Source organism: Varanus komodoensis, unplaced genomic scaffold (genome assembly GCF_004798865.1).
Source record: "Varanus komodoensis strain SLA01 unplaced genomic scaffold, ASM479886v1 scaffold2, whole genome shotgun sequence".
Taxonomy (NCBI): domain Eukaryota; kingdom Metazoa; phylum Chordata; class Lepidosauria; order Squamata; family Varanidae; genus Varanus; species Varanus komodoensis.
This window is the reverse complement of record NW_025335568.1, coordinates 29427249-29447734: the sequence shown is the minus strand read 5'-3', so window position 1 is coordinate 29447734 and position 20486 is coordinate 29427249.

Here is a 20486-nt window from a genome sequence, read left to right as displayed (position 1 = left end):
GAACCAGCACTGCTCCTGAAATAAATGATGGATCCTGAAATAAATGATGGATCTTTTCAGCACCACTGGGATCTGTTTGCATTAAACTTGGAGGACAACATTGCATCCTGTCTTCCTTCAATATATCTCAGAAAATTCTCTACATGCAGGCAAAGGAAGAATTTGCAGGCAGAAAAGTACAAATGAGATCTCCAGCAATACATAATCTCTCCTGAAAGCAGCTATCTTGCTCAGTGTTGCATAGGCCATCTCCTCCAAGCAAAGTCTATGATTCTTTTCAGAGACTCCTCCTGCCTTTTTTTCCAACGGAGTCAACTTTCAGTATCTTCTTAGTATGCATAGTGCTCACTGGAAAGGAGTTTTGGGAGGGAGCTGTCAGTTTGAGGCTTTTTATATTCTCTAAACTTTCTCCTAAATGTCTGAAATGCCCTTTTTCTCAGTGGTCTTCTTCTGGTACTTGTTCTGTCAATACACATCAACCTATTAGAGTCAATTTATGTGCTATCACATCTTCTCATGCAGCACCACAGAGAGACACTAAAATTACTTATTCTGGCAGAGCACAAACCGATCAGTATCATGGCAAGGATAAAATGCTTGAAAAATGGAAAGCAGGGCTTTGCAAGATGTCAGTTTCATCATGGATCCTGAGAACATCTCTTGTAAGTCTACTGGCATGAAGAAAAGGAATCCTCCCTTCATATCTGGTTTCCCTTTGGATATGAAGACTGTATCCTTTTAAGACACATGAGAACACTAATAGTTTTCAAAGACAAGAAATAATTAAGATATTTTTGTTCATTTTTCTAAATTACTTAAAAATACTTTTTTACTTAAAATTACTTAAAAATTACTTAAAAGCTTACCCAAGTTCTTAATTCTTACTAACCCATGGAAATCCATTATAAAATGACGGCAAATTCTAGTGGTGCACTAGGTCGGTTCATGGACTTTGAAGAATAGCTCAATATGTGCTACTGTATTTCCACTAATCCAGTTCCATCCTTCAGGAATAGCTGCCTGAATGATACACCATCTCATTGCCCATTCCATGCTACCTAATTTCCTTTGAGAATTTAAACACACAGACTTTCTTTCCATTGTTGTTTGATGTCCAATGAGGAACTGTGTAAATCTCTCTTTCCTGTCACAACATCACACTTCTTTGAGAACTGTAAATAAATATTGGTCTGCCGAACATCATTGTGATGTTTAACCTCCTCAGGGATTATTTATCTTTAAGGGAAAAGAGTAGTGTATCAACAAGAGTCTTGTGTTTATGATGTGTCTGTGACGTGAAACAGAAACCCAGTAATTACAGCAGGAGTTACTGACAGGGCTGTCCTTCCTGATAACCTTAGCCACACAGTGTCCTCCCATAAGTTGTTGAATTTCACATGCTCCTGGTAGATAATTATAACCTCTGACAACATCTCCTAATGAGATAAAATAAAATAACATTTAATGTTACCATATGTGTATTTATTTGGAAGATACCTCCAGTTGGTACAATGGGATGAATTCTCAAGAAAGAGCACACAAGATTTCAGACTTAAGCAATCTTTAACCAATTATCAACATGCATCTCTAACATTTTAAAAGGTTTACGCAAGTGTTGTTAAGTATCATTTCCAAAGTGCTTAGGTAAACCAAACTGTAGCCAAGTGTTGTCAAATGACTGCACAGATGTATGTTTAAATGTTTCCTGAAATAATGATCACTTCTTTGCTTTAACAACATCACATCTCCTAATTTGCCTGCCACAAAAGAGAAGAAAGCAGAATTTCACCTAGAAGTATGCTTCCTAAGGTATCATGCCTTTCTTGTTAATAGGTATGGATGGATCATTCTATTTTCAATTTACATCACTTCATACATCTTTATTCATTAGTCTGTTCTTATAAATCACATTAATCTGTGATTTTAAAAAATCTACATGAACATTCTTATTTGCATATGTAAATGTATTTTGAATGTCTCTAAAACACATTTTTTCAAATCATTATCTTTTAAGGAGCCATTTCTAAAGGTACTTTCAAAATAACAACATTTTAAAATAGCTTCTTTTGGTTTTAGTTTTTATTTCCTTTGTTGCAACATTTGGAAAAATGTGAACTCTGAAGGAGAGCTACAGCTACAGATGCAGCTACAGATGTTCTCTGGCAGCCATAGGATAACTCCATAAATTGTATGAGCATTTTCAATTATAAGCTACCATGAGGCCCCTCCAGGCGAAAGAGTAACTCAGACAACTTTGCATAAAGGAATATCACTATTTAAAAAAAAATGTGCTTGCTTATGGCCTGTAATCACTACATCCATATTGGCATCAGCTTCTGAAGAGCACCTGCTCTTCATTTATGTCCCTTCAGAAAAGAACACCTTTTGTGCTATTATTTTTTCAGGGAGAGGGAAGACGCAAACAGAAATATAACTTCTCTGACTATGTACTGAAAAGAAAGTGAAATGTAGGTCAGTCTTTGCCTTTTCTCCTGCCTTTGGTCGTGGAGACATCATTGTACAATCCAACCTGAGAGGGAAAGGGGAAAACAAGAGCCTATTGTCAAAATGCTTTGTATTGATTAACCTAGAAGGGGAAATTGCTCCTTGAAGCAAGCTTTAGGTTAAGAATTCCCCGTGCAGCTCACATTTCTTCAGATAATTAAAAGAAATAAGAGGACAAGAGCTTTGACCAGACTGCATGTTAAAGCCTAGGGCTTACAATGTTCATGTTTCACTGCATCTCTAGCAAAGAGCTTATCTTAACTTGGATAACAACACATGGGTTGAAACTTGAGAAGATAATCACAGGGACCACAATGAAGCAAAACCTGTGAATTTATAGGAGCTTTAGACACTAGTCGTGGGAGGTGGTGAACACCATTGATTCATGTTGCTCTCAAAGCGAAATCGGGCAGCTGAGCTTCCCAAAGGGATTAGGACTATATACTGGCAAAAGAGCAACAAAGTGCAGCAGAACCATTCTGAAACTGGCTGCATGCCATTTCACACCCTGACCCCTCCCCAGAAAAACACCCATACATAAAATATTGAAAAGTCTTGCAAGAGTGTTATTTATGTGAAATACATGGGTAGGGGGTATTTAGGCTTATTGGTTGATTCAACAAAAATCAAAAGGCTGGTGAGCTTGCATTAGCAGGGCAAAAGGTCGTGTAGCTGGATAGAACATAAGTACATTCCATAGCACAGTACATGTTTTGTGTATGTATGTACACATGTACTGATGCTATTGTTACCAGAGCAGAGGTGGCAGAGCAGCATGGGCAGTTGAGAATCTCTGCACCAGTAAAAGAGCAACTTTTCAAAGAGAGTATGACACTATTTCTTATACCCCAGAAGCACAGAGCTGCAGCCTTCATATCAGAAAAAAGGAGGACCACCTTATAATAACACCAAACCTCTTTTCTACTATCCACTTGTTATGCAGTGCAAACTTTATTGCCCTGTGCTTTACATATGATCGTGAACACATGTTTTCCTGCATGCAAGGAAACCTGATGGCTTGATTCACATGTCACCACAGGCCACTGTAGCTTATTTAACATTTTAAAATGTTATAAATAAATAAATAAATAAATAAATAAATAAATAAATAAATAAATAAAATTTACCTGTCATTTTATGTCACAAGCTCACAGGTGCTGCCCTTGCATGGCACCTGCAGCCGTCTGGCTTGCCATGGCTAATTGTGCTGTGGAAAATCAGCTGGCAGTGTTTGTCTGAAGGTTAGTCATTCATGGCTTCATGTAAGAGCAAGCCATGGCAAGCTGAGCACCCACAATGTGACCTCCCCATGGCTAGATTAACTCAAGGTGTATTGAGTTGCAAACAGGTCCTAGAAGTGGTTTTCAGTTTGCCACAAGTGAAATAATGAAATAAGTGAAGCAACAATGATCCACCTAGAACTTTGGAGCGTCAGGAGATTCTAGTCCCCAGGTTCTGGTCCCCACTTCTCATGGTCACTTGAGCCAATCACTGGTTCTCAGTCTAACGTATCTCACTGGCTTGTTGTCAGGATAAAGTAAAGAAAAAGAATTGTGTGAACCACCTTGGGTTCCTTACAAGAGGAGGGAAAGGTGAGATAGAAATGTCATAATAAACAATTTGCAATGAAGAAGGGTATACAGAAAACCTTTCCACTACTAAAGCACATTTCTCCCAAGATGAAATTTTGGCTCGATGAAAATTGTAAACCGTGAGGTCTCATGTAGATATGTGACCCAATTTCCATTCCATTCCAGTTAGTAAAAATAAAACAGCCTTATTCCTATCTGCAGTTCTCCTGCAAACATTGGATGAGTTCATACCATCAAAGGCCTGCACAGATTCTTTTCCTTCTGTGTAGATTTTGAAATGCACAAATGCATTACCATAATTTAAACAGAGACACAACACATCCCACCATAATCAGGGGAATTGTGTTTCTGCTCACTGTGTTTCTCTCTATCAGCTCTCTGTTGATTAGTAAATTCAAGGCCTCTCCTCTCTCTATTTATGCTTTCTTTATCAGCCCTTCAAATACAGTGCTATCTTTTGAAAACAGGGGAAAGCCACCATCTCTGTGATGTCTGGGAATCCACTCTCCTATAGTTTCTTCCCATACTCCTGTGAGAACATTTGAACCTGGAACTAGAATGGTTGGAGATCAACCAAGTCCTTATTTATCTCAAGCAGTCTGAAGACTACACTGAAGCCCTAAATGTTTCTGCACAAATACAGTCCTAGATTATGCAACAGGTCCTAGAGTTCTTGCATTCCACCTGAACCTCTCCTTTTTCCATACACCTGCAACATCAGTTAAAGTTTCTGTAAATCTTATACAGTACAGCTGAGCCAGCTTTGATCTTCCTTGAGATCAAGTTCCAGGAAGGAGCTGATATGTTCTGTATATGTCATGGTCTCCAAAAAGAAATTATTGGCACATTGCAGTTCTACCTGGGTTCTAAAGCCCCCCTCTTGCTTAAGTAATTCAAGGTTACTGAATTAGTTACTGAACAGGCTTGGCCTGTTGAGGGTGCCAGAGTCCTGAGGTACCAGAACAAATTGGATCACAGCCATTTTTGGTTAGTCCCCTGAAATTCTGATGTGAATTCTGATAACCCTCCAAGCTGAAATGCAGATATAAATCAAGCATCTCTATTAAATAAATGCATCATTGGTTTTGTTCTAAATATCAAGAACCTATCCAGCTTCCTTTATGGATAATTTTGAAACACAGTGTCAAAAATATTACAATTTTGTCTTCAATAAAGCACTTATTTTGGACTCAATAATCAATGTGTAATGATTTTATGACAAGGCTTGGAGTTGTTAAGATATATTTGACAACTCCTTCCTTCAAGAATCCTATTTCACCAATAAACAACAGACAGGGGTGTACCACTCAAAGTGTCTTACAGCATATTGTTTTACCCTGACTTGCATTGCTTGGTGTTTTATTTCAAACCAGCTATAGATGCCACTAACCTACATGCTGTAGCCTTCAGCTTAAATGTGGATATTAACATCAGTTATCCAGAGTTTTACAGAGATCTGGTTTTTTGTGTTTCCTATTGCATATGCACACAAGTTAGTAAAATTATCCTTTGTTAAAAGACCATACCATGAGACAAATAAAAAGATGGGAAACCATTGAGTTAGCCACAAGACGCTCATACACACATAGCTTGTTTCAGGCCATGTCATGCTTGAACCTGGGAAGACCTGTTGGATTTGGCCAAACTGTGCAAGTCCGAATACATCCCATGGTTCATGGGACTACCTTCCTAGTTTCACCAGGTGTGTCAGCTGCAGTTCTCCATACACAGAAACAGCCTGGCACAGGTCTACATGCTCTTGTAACATCCTCCACAGTGCATTGCACCTGGGGCAGCCCTTGAAGACGACTGGTAGTACAAAATGCAGCAGCCGACTACCAAAATATTCCTTTTCAATATTGCTTTTAACACTGGAGTTGTATCTGTTTCATACGGGATTCTACAGGTGCTGCTGTGCTTCAACTATCAATAATCTTATGTTTACATATAAAGTATGAGTTGTCAGGGTGTATCTGTCATTAAGCAGAATGTGACAGATGCTTCAAGGGCCAGGCACTGGGAATGTGGTAAGGGGTGGAGATGGCCATCCCTGACTATTCCTGCAGAGACACTGAAGGCAACTAGCTTGCAGCCCTCCGAAGCAGTGGTGGATGTTGAAAGACTCAGCTTTCAGGCCAGTCAGATCCTGTACATGGATAGAGGAAGACTATCTTCTCCTTTGTCGTAGGCAACAAAATTTCTTGAAAGTATTTTGACTGAGGACCAGACATTAATATGAACAATAAAACAGAACTGAAAGCACAGTCACAAATAATAAGTGCATTATTCTTGAAAATTATCTATATTTATGGTGAAATAAAAAGAATTGTCAAGAACAATTAAATACATATGGGTACTATATAAGGATATCAAAAGCACAGATCCTGCTTTTAGGTGAAGGATGTTTAACCTCTGTTGACAACAATGTTATTGTTTTTATGTTTTTTTCTAAATAATATCTTCTTAGTGTACAGTGCTTTTTTTCTTTTTAATAAATTCAAATCTATGTGAACACTGGTCTTTAAAACCAGGTAGAAGATTTTTTTGCCTAACTGAGATCCTAAATGGTTCCAAAGGCTTGGGGGAGAAAGAGACATGTGCCATATAAATCAGTTCATGCAATGTGATTACATTGGCATGCTTTCATAACTCCATTGTAAACATACAGTTCTAGAGGGTGCACAAAATGCAAATGACTTCCTGATGTTTCCAGAACTGCATAGGAAATTCTTGCAAAATATCATCCAGTACACAGGAGATGGTGAACCCCAAATCCTCAGTGGACCGTGAATAAAGCTGGTGAAGAAATCTTGCTGCAATGCCATTTCCCATGGCAATTTGGGTTTGTGAACAAATCTGAGAAAAAGGAAACCCACTGACACTTTTTCCCTTTAACCTATGCCATTTCCAGCCTGAGCATCCAGAGCTCAAAACATCTGAACTAATTCCTCATGTCACTCAGTCGTGTCACTTACCATTATTTTTGTAACACAGTTTTACTGCCAGGCATTGGAAACAAAAATACATATACAGTTACAGAACTTAAAATGAACCATATGATATAAACCAGAGAGAGAATGGAAGGTGAACAACTAAATTGTTTTTCACACAGTCAAAACATTTTTCTGAACAGTTTTCCCACTTGTCAGTCGGTGTCAGCAGGCATAAGACTTCTAGGAGATAAAGGGAAGGCAAAGCACAGTGTTACAGAAAGTCATCAACAAGGAAGGCAGTTCTTCCACAAAAGGCCACTACATCCTGGTCCATCTAACGTACTGTGACTAATGTGAAATGCATTTTGCAGATAAAATAGCTGGACTTCTAAGTGAAGCTGATACGGAAGCATCCAGAGTCCAGTTCTCATTTGATGCAGGTCTAGTCCAACAAATCTTAGTGGCTGAGGAGATGGATCAAATGGCATCTTCCATTCTACTTACATAAGTCAGCCACAGTTCTAACTGAATCTTTCCTCAGCTGTGAGAATGGGAGAGCATCTTCTATCTCACCTGGAGAAGGCAAAGCTGCTGGACATCAAAGTAGTATTCATAGCTCTGCCTTCCAACTCCTCACTGCTGCACCTTCAGCTTCTGCTTTGTAAGCTGATGTGCCCTGATGCATTGGACAGGATTCCTGAAGAGCCCATTTTTCCACTTAGCTTTTGTCCATCCTATCCATTTAAGTTAAAAGACTCTATTAAGGTTGGTTGTCTGCTACTGTAGAAATGATTGTCATGGGTGGGCAACACTCAGCCCACAGACCACATATGATCTCTGTTGCTAAAATGCATGTTGGCAGCAAAAGCAACACCCCCCCCCCCCCCCCCCAAAAAAAAGCTGGAGGTTTGCTATTAAATCTCAGTGGCAAACCACTTCAGAGTGTTAAAAACCTTAATTTGAGTTTTAGAAAGGGCTTACTCTGAACTTTTTCATTCCCTGTAGAGGTTTCCAGTTGCAATTTGGTAGCAAACCACTTTTTTTCTCCCTGCAGTAGCGTCCAGTAGTTGAGCAGTGGCAGGAGTGAAGCTCAGAGAAGGATCCGGGGACTCAAAAGTGGCTAGCAGAGCCCCAAGTTGCTCTAAGCAAAGCCAAAGGCATTGAAAAAACAGTTCTTTGACCAACGTGGACAGAGCCCAAGCTTCATTTTCCCAGGCTTGAATCAAACCTGTAAAATGTGTTCAATCAAGCTCTGTTTTCTACATCTGAAGATGCTCAGGAATGCTCCATTCAAGCTTTTGTTATTTGCTTACAGTTTAACACTGTAAGGGCAGAATCCTATGTGCGTTTAGACAAGGAAAATGCCCTACAACTCTTAGCATTTTCCAGGCAGTACAGGAGTTTCTCCCATCAAAATGTGCATAGGATTGCACCCTAAGATGAGGAGCAAAGAATATGCAGGTATGGCACAACTTGTGGAATTCATCATCAGTTCACTCCAGGATCATGTAGAAGAGAAGGCAGCTGAGTGTGTACTTGCCTTACACTCTTCTCAGGAAATGTACTGAAGTTATTTTGGTACATATACCCCCTCCCTTATATCTGAACTTATGGTGTGCTAAAAGGAGATGAATTGACAAAAACAAAAACAGAACAGCAATTAAAGGCATTGACAATTTCAGAGGAGAGGAGTTGTTTTATAGAGGAGGTTTCTTTAATTATAATCAGTATATTAGTAGTTAAGCCAATGAGAAGTGGTGAAGATGAGGTGTGCAAGTTTTGTTTGTTCATTTGCTTTATAGTCAGGGCATTTTTGACAAAGATTGATGGGAAATCACTAAAAAGAGGAGCCAATGAACCACTGTAAGAATACTTGAATTAGTACGAGCAATTTAGCCTTATTTTTAGACAAGGACAAAGGTAGAATGTTAACCCCAGGAGAAGGTAGGCAAACACTGGCAAAGAGACCATGGCTATCAGTGCCCCACAAACAAGGATATTACAATGTGCCACGGCCATAGGCAAGAACTAGGGCATGCAAACACATGGCATCATCCACGGACTACATAGTGAGTCACAAAAACATATAGTGCATAGCTAGAGAAATACAGATAGATATTATTATCAAAGAATTAAGCATTTGTAAGGTGCAGCCATTATCCAATGTTGTTATAGCACCAGCTTCAGTGCAACATCATTGGAGTTTGCAATGCCAAGGAGAAATCCAGTGTTTTGCCATCAAAATTCAGTGGGACATTGCTATTTCTACTCTTTGTTTTCCAAGTGCTGGTGACGTTGTGCTAGTGTTGGTTGTGCTAGTGCATGTCATTGGCAAAGATACTGCAACAGCCTAACTTTGCACAAAGAAGGAAGTGGGTTTCCAATTCTGGGGGTGAGAAGGAAGGGAGAGCACCTGAATCATCCTCATGGCAGCTAGTTGCTTCCCAGCATTTCCTGCACTGTTTTCGTTCAGCCAGGCTGAGTTGCCATTTGAGTCAAAGTGAAGAGAAAATGAGCCTGAGAGAAAGTTTGCCCACTGAGGGAAGGATTTTGTATATAGTTTAAGACTTAACAGGATTGAAAGTTCAATATTATTGTGCTCAAGAAATCAATAGCTATGAATGCCAAACATAAATACAATAGATATTTAATGTTCCACTTCAGTGTTGAGTTGAGACACATACACATACAAGGTAAGTTAGTGGTAGACATATAAAATTAATGGGCAACTATGCCTTTAGTGAACTTTAATTGATCTTAATAAATGCAAGCCAGAGGGCCTATGCAGATATTAAATGTTATAGTAACGGCCATTATTAGATTTTTCTACACAGAACTTTCAGAGCATTGCATTGGGCAAATTATTGCATTGCCATCTATTAAGGATTCCCTATCCCCATTGCTGCTCCTAACTGCTAAAGGTTCAATATTCCCCCTGAAATTCAGCAAAAGAAATATTGCTCTTGCTTTTGTTGAAGCCCATGTTAAGCTTTGCTTAACAATCAGAAAATCTAAAACTGCAATTCCATGATGGTAGCAAGGCATGTACATCAAAAGTGCACTGTGTATTTAACTCCCAAAGAGGCAGAAAAAATTAGGACATTTTGTATAAAAATGTGTGTATATACAGCATAAAAAGATGCCTTTACTGAAGATCATCTTTATGTTGCTTCTTTTTTATTCCTTTCATTTCCATTCTCAAATGCTTCGATTGTACATACTCTTTTAGCATGAATAGTGTCATTACACAATTTAGCTCCCAAGTGGCACTGGCCTTAGTTGTCCCCAAATGGGAGTTTCCAGTGGTTGTCCCATCTTGTGGGAGAGAGAAGATGTCTTGCTTCTTGTCTTTTATGTCCTCTAAGCATTCTGTGGCAATTCCCCTTTGTTTGTCTCCCAGCCAATTCTCTCACACACCCTTCATTTTGGCATCCTTACTTATCTGATTATGTATTTATTGCTTATGGAGATAAGAGGGATAGCCAAGGTTCTTTAAACTAATTTTAAGGCAAGGAGGTTAAATTAATCTTTTGTATGGTAGGCACTTTTTGACAAGTGCCTGAGGCACAATCTACTGTTTCACAAGTGATATCCACAGTGGTCATGGGATTAAATTGGAAATAATAGATGTACCAAGAAGGTTCTTGCAAAAGTTTTACCTGGAATGTACAGAAGCCTAAATTTTAATAATTAATTCCAAAAGAACAGAAGATAGGAGTACTTGCAATGGCTGAGTGTATATGCTCTAAAGGTGCTCCAGGCATCCTATGCTGGCAATAAGGATAATAGCATTTTCAACTTCATAGTAAGAAAGAAACTAATAACAATTACAAGTTCACAAAGGGCAATGCATGCCAATGAAGAAACGGAAAACCTAACACAATACATCAGTTGCTGTTCAAAACATGGCTTGTGAAGGGTTAAAGAAAAGCACTCTGAAATAATATTTCATAGCTAGAGTGTCTCACTCAAGAAGAGAATGATTTACAAAATATACATATTGAACATTATCAAAGCATGGAAAGGAAGGGCAAAGTCTACATTTCTCTTAAGGCGAAATCTCAGATCAATAGGAGTCCATTTGGCAAGAGAACTGCACTAAGGTTGTTCGGGGGTTTTTCCAACAGGCAAAACATAACTGAAAGGATTTATCCCCTGCCCCAGTTTTTTAATTTATTTACAGCACCTGATATAGCACTGGCCCTAAATAAACATTTACATCATCAAACATTTACATCATCAACATCTTCTAATGAGGAGACTGCTATAGCATTCATTTACCACAGAAGCACAGCCACCAGCACCAGAAGTTCTTGACAAGACTGTGCTTTAGTGTTTGTGGGTAAATAGGGAATTGAAAGTTGGCAAGCTGTTTCCCTCATACCCCTGCCAGTTTGGGAAAACCAAAGAATACAGGGGGAAAAACAGGCTAAAGTCTGTGCAACTTCAGGACAATCTGTAGCACACTGGGAGGAAAATGATTCTGTATGACTCTCATCAATCAAACAGAAGACATCACAAATCTTCCACACAGCCACAGTACCACATAAAAGGCTCTGTAACAAGGAGTCGGGTCCAGATTTAATCATACATAGAGTAGACCTATTGAAACCAATAAAACTTAAAGTCATGACTAACTTAAGTTCCACTGATTTTAGAGGATCTCCCTTAAGGATGACTGAGCCTTGATTCAACCTGAATGTCTGGATTGAGACAAGATTTGAGCCATGTTTGCTCAAGTATCTCATGCATTTTAATCTTATGGATATGTTGATATGATATATTGATACCATTAATTGCTTTCACATTGTATGTTTTTAATGATTTGGAATCTATAGACAGAAGTGACTTATAAACACTTGCAAAGAAAACAATGAATATTCCTGTGACTGGGAAAATGTGAAACTGCTGTTATTCAGGCCTTCCTCTCTTATGTCAGAATCCCAGGATGACACTAACCAGGTATCACGGTTACAAGATTATTGATCTGTAGATACTGCAGACAAAGAGATATATATCCCCCATTAATTTTAAAAAGCAATTTTAAATCTGTCTTGTGCTACAATCTGCTGTGCTATGGAGAATGACAGCATCTTTATGATAAAAGGTCAGTTCACACATGCATATTTGTATGCATAGCTGAGTAGCATCTAAAATAGATACAATGCCTCTGGTCAAGAGTGTGGGCTTTAAGGGAAGGCATGTGCTACATAGTTTTTCTTTTTATTAATAAAGAGGGCCTTGTGCATGTACATATACTGGCAGACCAAATTTGCATGGAGAGTGGGGGGACACAGCAAAATATATCTATACCTGTTTTAGGGACTGCAGGTGGTGTAGTTGTTTAAACTGCTGTGCTGCTGGGATGGTTGATCAAAAGGTCACCGGTTCAAATCTGCCCAACAGAGTGAGCTCCTGTTGCTCTGTCCCAGCTCCTGCCAACCTTGCAGTTCGAAAGCATGCAAATGCAAGTAGATAAAAAGGTACCACTTTGGTGGGAAGGTAACAGCATTCCGTGCACTTCGGTGTTTAGTCATGCTGCTCACATGACCACGGAAACTGTCTGCGGTCAAACGCTGGCTCCCTTGGCTAGGAAACAGAGATGAGCACTGCCCCCTAGAGTCAGGCATGACTGGACATAACGTCAAGGGAAACCGTTGCCTTTTATACTTGTTTTATCTCTTTTTATATCATTTAAAGATTCTTGCAGACCATCTATGGGACAAAAAAGCCTGCTCAAAATTCACAAAAAAAAAAAAAACAACAATAATAGGCAATTAGAATCCCACTGACAACTTAATGGCCAAAACATGCCAAATTAAAGGATGAAAACCCACACAAAAGGAATGAGGATGTGTTAGCATTGAACCCTGGGTTGTCATTCGAGTGCAGGTTATTGTATTGTCTGAACCCAGCTGTGCTAACAAGCTATGGCTTTTAACTAACAGCTCAACAATAAGCCATGGGTTATCTTCATAGCTTGTTTACAGTTAACAAATCATTTCTTGTTAGGTTTCAGACAACATAGTAATCATGGGTTCAACAAGCATCCTTGGTTCAACAACAATTCACATTTAACCCGTACATAAGCCTTGAGTGTGGGTTATTGTGTTATCTGAACCCTATCAATGATTGCCTTGGGGTGCAAAGAGGAAAGGTTGCAACCAGATGCATACTCCTCTAGGAGAAAGCCACATCAAACCTAATGTGATATACTTCTAAATAAACATGGTTAGGATTGCACTGCACATCTCTTTATTCTCCCTCCAAAGGAACTGGAGGAAGAATTTTACACTGCACATACTGCAATGTGATCCCCTCCTAGTTCAGCAAGGAGCTAGTGATTCTTGGAGCAACAAGAAAAGAACAGAAATGCTTGTTAACAGAACAGGGCCAGTTAGCAAAACTCCCATTGCTGGTATCCACACTTCCTATTTCTCACACTGAAGAATTTTAAGAAATTTATGAGTCTGCCTGTTCTATCATCCACCAGCAACATTGTCAGATCAATGAAGGCAAATTAAGTAAGTCATGATGCAGCCTGAGCATTTAATTCGGAAGAGATTTTGGTTCCAAGACAGGCGTTTTTGTATGATTGGAATATTTTTTCTTCCTTTTAAAACCTCATTCCTTTTGGGACCTGGGAGAGGTTTAACCTTGCCTCTTCCAGGAGTGTCATGCTCAGGATCTGAATTGGAGCTAGGGACACACTTACACATGAGTAAGGAAAGCTAGCACACATAAGCTAAACTGTGCAGTAGAGGCAGAATGTCTAGTTTAGCCCTAATCAGCTAAAACCAGCGACAGCAGGGAAGAGTCACATCTGTGTTTCCTCACTGAAGGTGAGGCAGATACCAGGCAGGCTGATGAAGGCAGCCCCTGTGTATGAGCACAAGGAGAGCAGAGTGGTAATATGCCTGCAGGGCCACGTGTTCCTGGGCTCCACGTATTCATCTGAAGCTGAGCGAACGAGGCACTTGTCACACGCTACGTCTGTGCCACACATGAAAAAGGATTGTTCTGTCTCTCTTGGTCAGGCCCAATGCAAAGCGATCACGCTGCTATTTTGCAACGTAGGCACATGGAGACGGACTGCATATGCTGCACACAGTTTGTCATTTGCGGCTGGCAGGCCCGCCATGCTTCCCCAGCCAGAAAGAAGCAGCCGTTGTTTTGCATTATCTCATGCACTCAAGAGGCTTGTGAAAGCCAAATGGCTCTGAAGGAAAATTATAAGCACAAACCAGAGTCAGAATTTGCAGGCAAACATGGGCCAAAGCTCTGACAATTGCCACTGGGCACTCCTCGAATCGCTGAGGAATGCCAGGCATGAGTCTCCAGGCACATCTTAGAGAAGCATTAGGCAAAGTTCAAAGGTTATAGGCTGCCAGCCACACAGTTAAAACAGAGCAATATTAAAAACACCTTTGGCTTTCTGTGAGAAGAATGCCTTTTTATGACAGTAATTGGAAAGAGAGCTGAACTACAAAAGCTCCTCGTAGCTGCACTGCTAAAATGACTTAATAAAACTGGAGTAATTGGATTCTTCTAGCAAAGCAGCATAATGTGGGACATATAAGGGAATGTGAGAAGCACAGCTAGTTTGACCCAAGGCTAAGTCCTGGAACCCATAAGCTCAGCTCTGGAATATGTGAAATAATCACACACACACACACACACACACACACACACACACACAGGGGAAAGAGTGAGAGAGAAAGGGAGAGAGGGCCTTGAACACATGCCAAGTGTCTTTCGCCAGCATGCAAGCAAGCACAGTTGGCTCCAACACCTGGGAGATTATGATAAGGTTCATACTGCTGCTGCTTTATGTCTTTCTCCTGCTATCAGACTTTTTATGGTGCCTCTGAAAAAATGGAATGAAGTGGTTTTGTGCTACACAAATGAAATGACTAATAATCTGTTACCCTCCAGATTTTTAGATTACAACTCTCAACTGCTCCAGCCATTATGGTCAGTGGTAAAAGCTGGTGCAAGTTATAGCTCCAAAGATGTTGAGAATACCAGGTTTCACAAGGTTAAAGTACAGTAGCCAGATGACAGGCCCTCTGTACTTTAACCAAAAAAGGTAACAAGAATGCCATCTGCCAAAAATTGTTCTGTAATACTGGAGGAGACCAGCTCATCTTTATGTTTGGTCACCCTAGTAAGACATTAAACATTAATCCATGACCTCTTCTGCAAGAAACCAAGCACTTGTTCACATGATACCAACTGAGCTTCTAGCTCTCATAGTTTAGTCAAGCCATACAAACTTTCACCTGAATAGTTACAGAGCCAGTTGTGAGAAACCGGACCACCGCTGATTTCCATGGGCAAATTGCACAAAGCAGCAGGTGGCAGTGGCTGGCTTTCAGAGAGGTTGCTTGCCCTTTGACAGCATGGCCACATGCTGACAGCATGAATATGGTTATCACAGGCTCAAATGCAACATGAATGAGACCCAAAGGAAAGAGATGTGTGCAGGTAAGTATGGCAGCAACGTACTAAATGTTTGTTCTTCTGCTAAAATATTAGGGATGCTCAAAGCCCCCTGCCACCTGTTCACAGAGTGGGGAGGAGCATCATATTCAAAGTCCCTGATCACCATTGCACTGTACAAATATAGGCTCTCCTATATTTAGGGAACTCGGCAGTACCAAGTTCCTGATGGGGAGAGAGCTCGCGCTGATACAGCTGAGTATATGACTTGACTCCCTTTTCAGACTTCATAATGACTACATACATGTCAGTAGGAAGGCTAGTGAAACCATCATGTTGAATGTAGAACTTGCGCTTCACATGCTGAATGTATGCATAAAGGTAATAATTTGAACATCACCACTCTCACTTTTCATATCAGTAGAAAACACAGGTATGCACTCCCCTTCCCACACCCTACACTGATAGGTTAATAATTAAATGTTTTGTTAAGGGTTATCTTTAAGAAAGTAAACTGATACACTGAATGTATTGGTGTGCCTCCAAAAACCAAAAGACCCTTCTTGAATATTTCAGAACACTTTTAGCGTCTTCCGAAGTCTAAGAAGATGATAATGAACTGTTGGCAAATAAATCATAGTTTGTTGCAAAAGTATCTTAATGCCTACTTACATGTGACTAGGTCCCAGTGAACTGAAAGAGGCTTACTTCTGAATAGGATTGCCCTGCAAGTGTTTTTAAAGGCACTGAAAACACCTTCCATGAAAAAGCCTGTCTTATGGTGGTTCCAAGGTCTGCTTCAGGAGGCTTATCAAAAACATCATTATCTGCATCACCACCACCACCACCTCTATCTATCTATCTTGAACCGAGCCTTTGTACCAAAAGTAGCACTCCATAAATTTCTCTGCATGAAAACTATTAGTTGTTTGAATAATGAGTAATCATACTGCTGACAGTGAGGTTCCTTCCACCCTGTTCAAGAAAGAGGCTGTTTAGGATTCTCTAGGTAAAAATACCATAGAGATAGGGATGGATACTCAGTTCATTTATTTTACAAGAATCAAAAGCAGATGTGCTCACATTTGGGTAGAAAGAACTTGAGATTTAAGAACAATGAATGTGGGAAAAACCAAAACTGACAAATTTCTCTATCCAGGCAGAGAGCTTTGAGGGCTTAGCCTTTAAAGAGTTGTATCCATGTGCGTTCAACCATATTGGTGTTGAATTAGGACTGTTGCCTCCTTTTCTGACAGGCTTTCCCTTTGCAACAGCTATGGGGAAGGCTGATAAAATATAGTGCTCTTCATGTTGGAAACAAGGGTACCTAATGCATTTGGCCAGTGCAGATAGGCGGGAATTTAATTTCAATTCATTTTTGATAAACATTTACCAAAAGTTGTGCATTTCTTCATGTTTGGAATTGAAAGAACTTGAAATTTAAGCACTTGGAATGTGGAAGAAAACAAAACTGAAGGTACATCTTTAGATAAAGCAAATGTTAACAGTTGTGAGAATAATTGCTCATTCTGATCATCACTGATATCTAAGATGAGTGAGGGGAGCACTTTTGGTCTATGGGATGGATTGCCCCCAGGCCAGATGCTCCAGCTAACTCTTCTATCAGCTTGCCTTTTCATTGATCAAGAAAAACAATGCTTAAGCTCACAGCAATGCTTACATGTATATTACATATACTTAGCACAGGCTAAGTCTGTTTAATATGAAACCCAGAAAAATGCCAAATTCCCTATTGTGAGATCTACATGCATACATCTTGTACATTCATATACTCCATTCCAGCCCTTGGACTAATGGGCAATGGTCAGCAGTTTAGTCCAACTTTCCCTCCACACATTAATTCTACATGCAATTGTTATATGAAAAGGGTTTTTATTCTGTACACAACAGTGAATTGGGTACTTTTCTATTCTACTTCATAAAGAGTCCTTTGTAGACTCATTTTACCCATTCACTTTGTGAAAGTGAAATAATCTATACCGAATGATCTAGAAACTCCCCAAAAGATTTATCACTGGATAAACAGCATTCCAGCACTGTATTATGTTGGTCAGCATTACAATTTCAATTAACTCAATTACGCATCATCAGTGTGAGCTGAGACCTAGAAAGCATCAAAAAGATAGCAGTTCCATATGCCCCAATGCTACCACTGATCCTTTAAAAAAACACAACAGAGCTTATACAGAGGAGATGATATTTGGAAGTCAAACAGAAGGTTTATTGGTATGTTGATGTACTGGCAATAAAAATGATGGCCTGTAATGTAGTTTTTAGGGTATTATAATTGGTGACACTTATTTCTTGCAGTTTAATAGCTGATTGACTTTTTCAAGTAAGAGGTGGTCAATCAACTGATAAAATCACATTTTGGCAGTGCAGGCACATGAAAACAGATGGTTCAAGGCTAGACTACTGGCATGCCCTTAGAATACTTTGATTCCTCAGAAGTGCTATTTGATTCCAAGTGCAGTGGACTAACTATGGTTCCTTTACACTGACCTCCAAGTACCAGTATCATTACATGTATATAGAATAAGTACAGTGTAAGGGATGGGATGGGATGGGATGGGATGGGATGGGTCTATCTGAATAGAAAAAGGAGATATTATTCCCAAGGCAAGGAAATCTGTTGTGTTCAGACAGAAGAGCTAACTTGATGCGTAAAGTTAAAGAGCTAACTTGATACCTGGTGTATCCCCATTTGCTTCTGGGGTCAGCCCACTGTGCACAGCTAGAGCTGCATTCTACATGACAAATTTGCCATTCAGGCTTTAATGTATGTAATTTGCTGATGGACCACGGTGTTGGTGAGGGAAGACACTGAAGAACACCTGCTAGAGGTTTAAGACCTTAACACCTTACCCTGGTCATAGAACAACGATAGAACATCACTGAGTCCAGGGAAAAACTCAGGCTACTGTTCAGTATGCACTTATTTCCTTATCTTGTCAAGTCTTCATTTCAGAGTACCTCAAATCCTTAGAACCAAAGGGTTTTTGAAGGTTAATCTAATCTAATCTAATCCAATAAAACAATGAACAATATGCCACTGACATATGGCTAGAACCATGTTTGGAAAGCATCACCACAAGACAATTCTAGCAAACAACCCAGCCAAAATCCATAATAAAAATTCACCAGTTGGTTCCATGGCTGAGGTAGGACTAGAACCGACATCTCTTGAGTCCCAGTATTGTGCTCTTAACCACACTGGCTCTCAATGGATTTGAGGCTGTCCCTAGAGTTGTATGAATATTCAATAAATAATAAAAGATTCCTGCAGTAGAACCTCAGCTCCTAGCATGCACTCTAAGCAGGGGTAGTCAACTTCTGACAATCCAGCTGCTTTGAACCACAACTCACATCAGCCCTAGCCTGTATAGCAAATGGTGAAGCAACACAGAAGTTGTAGGTTAAAACCATGTTCTGAACAGCCACAAATTGGACTCTACTGTTCTGTGTGATAAGAGAAAGACAGAGTTTTCCTCAAAAAAGTAATCAATATGTATATATGATTAATAACTAAGGAAAGTGGGGAAGTGGATACCATCCTATTCTCCTCCTGTATATTTTATTATTTTGTGCATAGCAGACTGGAAACAGAAAGCATATCTAATCTGCTAGAAAACTTTGGCAGTAGGAGACTAGAAAGAATAGGATGTGAAATGCTATTAGGACAAAAGGACTTGGCTATCAGGACTTGCGGAAAAGAGCTCTGTGTTTCTTTCCCTGATGGGTCAATACACTATGTGTATTTCTCAACCAGTCATTCTACATGGTTCCATGACATCATATATTACAGCAAATATCTTACCATGTCAGAGTTGACTTTGTAAGTGGAGTCTTGAGGATGAAGCAGTCACCCACACCTATTTTGTTAGCAAATATGTTGGTGACTTACTGCTACTCTGCAAAATATAGGCCTATTCAAAACCTACAGGGTTAGAACTTCTTTATTTAAAAGATTTTAACCACTTTTAAGAGTGCATTGCCTTCACAAAGCAGCTTACATTGTTATAAAAACACAAGCATTGCAATTAAGTAGGGTAAAGAGAAAGAGTATAGGGACAGCAGCTAATGATTTTTAAGCACAAAATGCAAACTAGAGTAGATTTTCTTGGGTTTTTTAAGCCAGCAGTGATGACAACCAACCAAACTTTAGTCCCTGGGCAGGGAGTTCCAAAGGTTTTTGACTATTCAAGCACTCCTTGTAAATTGGCCTGTATTCAAGTACTCATTGTAAGTTAAAATTCAAGTTCTCATTGTAAACCACACTCTTCCCCCCCCCCTTTAATAATTTACAATATGATAAAACACCAATGACATCACACTTGCACTTCAATTCCCAAGTTAGGTTTAGACCATCCATCCCTAATATTAACTCCCATCAGCCACAGCCAACATGGTCAGGAACGCTGGAAGCCATACTCCAAAACATCTGGAGGGCACCAAATGGGGAAGGCTGCATGAGGCTCCTCATCAAAATGGTCTTAGTTCTTCAACTTACATATGCCTATTTCACCTGACTGGCCACACCATTATTCCACCTTCACCACTGTTCAATCCTGGAAAACCTGTAATTTCCCATGACTGAAATGTTCTTCCTGGCATACCTGAACCCACATCCTTGTGTGAAGGAGAGGGCTATAAGGAAAAGGCAGCCTGCCAGTCTTGCTCTCTCAGCTGAAGAGACCAGATGTGTCTCTGTCAGAGACCTATTAAAAATTGAAGTGTGTCTCTGCCAGGCAGCCAGAAGCAACATATTGATTGACACACTCTTTTGCTCTGAGCAGAAAGGTTGTGTGATATGGCATGGAAAAGCCATATGTTCCTTCCTGCTTTTGTCTGTCAGAAAGCAGGTTTGCAGAGAAGGTCTCTAATGCAAGTGCAAAGTCATGAGGCCCATTACATCACCACCGATCCCCAGTGGAGAAAGGGGCTTCTAGCATTTGGCGTCAGTGATGTCCTGAGCTTCTTCCAGATTGTACTT